Here is a 3,518-nt window from a genome sequence, read left to right as displayed (position 1 = left end):
TACACTTAACAGCTACCCACTCTAAATTTATCTTGACTACTAGCTGCCCCCTGCCATGCGTTGCTGTGGTCCAGTCTGGTGACCTGGAAAATAGTGTTGGTTTCTAATATATGTAATTTCTTTATGCTTGTGGGTAAACAGTATTTCTTGTCAGTGTTGATGGTTTGCCTACTCTGGAACATGCAACATATAATTGCCCTTCTTTAGAGGTCCCTTTGAAATCTATGATACTATATCTGGCATATATGTGTGTATGTGTGTGTATCATATCTATTTATCTATATCTATGGCTGGATGGCTCTTTCTCAGGAGGGCTTTGATTATGTTTTCTTGTCCTGGTGAAGGGAGTTGGACTGGATGGCCTTAAGGCAGCATTTCTCAACCTGGGGGCCGGGACTCCTGGGAGGGGGTATCAGAAGGGTCGCCAAAGACCACCAGAAAACACAGTATTTTCTGTTGGTCATGGAGATTCTGGATGGAAAGTATGGCACAATTCTCTCGTTGGTGGGGTTCAGAATGCTCTTTGATTGTAGGTGAACTATACACCTACAATTCCCAAATGTCAAGGTCTATTTTCCTCAAACTCCACCAGTGTTCACACTTGAGCATGTTGTTGAGTATTCGTGCCAGGTTTGGTCCTGATCTGTCATTGTTTGAGTCCACAGTGCTCTCTGGACAGGCATGTAGTCGGGGTGGTCCACGAGAAGGCCTTACTGGTCTCATGGTGGTCCACGAGAAGGCCTTACTGGTACATTATTTAAACTGTTATGCTTATTCATATCATGATCTGATCACCATGCTCAATATGTCCCATATGCATGGGGGTATTGGGGTAACGATACAAAAGATTTGCTAGGGTAGACCCTCTTTCACTCAGACTCAGCCCCCTCGAATCAAACTCAGCCCCCCCCCCCCCGGCCCCGAATCAAAATCCTGGCTATGGGCCTGTCTCTGGATGTAGGTGAACCACAACTCCAAAACTCAAGGTCAATGCCCACCAAACCCTTTCAGTATTTTCTGTTGTTCATGGGAGTTCTGTGTGCCAAGTTTGGTTCTTCTATTCCATCGTTGGTGGAGTTCAGAGTGCTCTTTGATTGTAGGTTAACTATAAATCCCTGCAACTACAACTCGCGAATGAAAAAAATCATTTTTTTGAGTGATGGTCACTCGTTAGCCTGATAGGCGTATTGTGTCCACATTTGGTGTCAATTCGTCCAGTGGTTTTTGAGTTGTTAGTCCCACAAACGAACATTACATTTTTATTTATATAGATGGAGACACTTTTTGAACAAATCAGGTCTGAACCCCAATATGCAGTAGGTGTCACAAAATCTAGAAATGTTCTATATCTGGTCATGTGTACATTTGCAAAACTTGCATAGGTTAACATAAAATGGCGGAATACGTTATTTAAGGAAAGATTTTACAGGCATTACAGTCATTAAGAAAAAGCAACATTGTATTAGATTGCTGTATGGATTCTACTACATAGATTTGACTTCATCTTTGTTGGGTAATTACTGGAAAACAATTGGAAAACCCATCTTCCTTTTAGGGGGATTTAATACTACATGCCTCTCAAAATAAAGGCACCTTGGAAATGCATGCTGACCTGCTCTCTATTGACTCATATCTGCTCTGCAGCTTTCCAGGCAAAAACATCAACTCTTATAGATATACCTTTTGTTGTTGCTATTATTGCTGTGAAAGGTAGGACAAGGAAGAGGGGTGAGGAGAACTGCTGGCCATATGAAGAATTGCATACAATCACAGAATCAAAGCATTCCCGATGGATGGCCACTCAGACTCTGCTTAAAAATCTCCAGAGGAGGAGACACCACCACAACCAGAGGCAGCAGAGTCCAGCACAGAACAGCTCTTACCATCAGAATGTTCTTTCTAATGTTTAGGTGGAATCTCTTTTTCTACAATTTGAACCCATTGTTGTGTTGTAGTCTATAGAGCAACAGAAAAAAGCCCCATCCTCAATGTGACATCCTTTCAAATATTTAAACCTGCCTACCATTTACCCTTTCAGCTTTCTTTCCTTCAAGTTAAACATATTCAGCCCCCTCAGTTGCTCCTCACAGGATTTGGTTTCAAACCTTTTATTACTCTGCTTGTCTGACATTTCTCTCTGTTCACGCTCATTTTGTAAGTTTTGGCCCAGCTCTCATAGAATCAAAGAGTTGGAAGAGACCTCATGGGCCATCCAGTCCAACTCCCTGCCAAGAAGCAGGTGTATTGCATTCAAATCACCCCTGAGAGATGGCCATCCAGCCTCTGTTTAAAAGCTTCCAAAGAAGGAGCCTCCACCACACTCCGGGGCAGAGTGTTCCACTCTTATCTCTTAGGTCATTTTGAATTCTGATCCTGTCTTCTGAAGTATTAGCTATCTGAAATTATGATAAGCAGGCCTTTTAATCCATAGTGCAAATAACTGATAAAGATGTTGAACTGCAATGGGTTCAGAACTGAATCTTTTTTTTCTTGTGTCAGGAGAAACTTGAGAAATTGCAAGTTGCTTCTAGTGTGAGAGAATTGGCTGTCTACAAGGATGTTGCCCAGGGGACGTCCGGATGTTTTACCATCCTGTGGGAGGCTTCTCATGTCCCTCCATGAGAAGCTGGAGCTGACAGATGGGAGTTCACCCCACTCCCCAGATCCAACTCACCGACCTTTCAGTCAGCACTCCTGCCGGCACAAATGTTTAACCCAGGCGTGGGCAAACTAAGGCCTGGGGGCTGGATGCGGCCCGCTGAGCATTTACCTCAGGCTTACCTTATTTTCCTTGTCCTCTTGACATAAGGACATGGTGGCCCACTGCATCCTTATGCCAAAAAGATGAGGAATGCATGCAGCAGCTGAGAGCCCTCTGGAGTGCTTTCAGCCATTGTGTGTCTCGCCCTCCTCCCGGCATTAGGATGGTGCGAGCGGCTCTATGCTTATGCCTGAAGGACGACCCGAAAAAGGCACATGGTGGCTGAGAGCCCTCTGGAGCATTCTCAGCCATCACCTGTCTCGTCCTCCTCCTGGCATGGCAAGAGGACAGCCCAAGGATCAGGGGAGAAGGACTGGGGCAATCGCTGCATGTTTTGCCATTCTTCTAGCAGAAGGATAGGGTGAGCAGCCCCGTTCATATGCTGGGAAAACAACTTGAGGATGACCCCTGCCCTTTCCTGGCCTTCCCCAACCTGTGTGTGCCTGTCCCCCCCTCCTGTCCTGGCTCTCCTGTCTGGGCCTGCAATGAGGCCCCACAGTAAATAAGTTTGTCAATGCCTGGTTTAACCTATTGTGGCAGTGGGGGCTCCACATAATCTGATGGCCAACTGGTCAATTCTTCCCAGAATGATGAGGAGCTATTGGGTTTGGCCAGTTCGCCTATTCCCAATCCACCTAACAGTAGTATTGTCTAGTCCACATCTTATTAACTTTTTTTACACTTGATGAGAAAGAAATGTTGGTATCTCACTTTTACGAGACAGAAAGAACATAATTTAATCTTAATAAAACAGAGG

Source organism: Anolis sagrei, chromosome 1 (assembly GCF_037176765.1).
Source record: "Anolis sagrei isolate rAnoSag1 chromosome 1, rAnoSag1.mat, whole genome shotgun sequence".
NCBI lineage: Eukaryota > Metazoa > Chordata > Lepidosauria > Squamata > Dactyloidae > Anolis > Anolis sagrei.
This window is presented reverse-complemented; position numbering follows the sequence as displayed.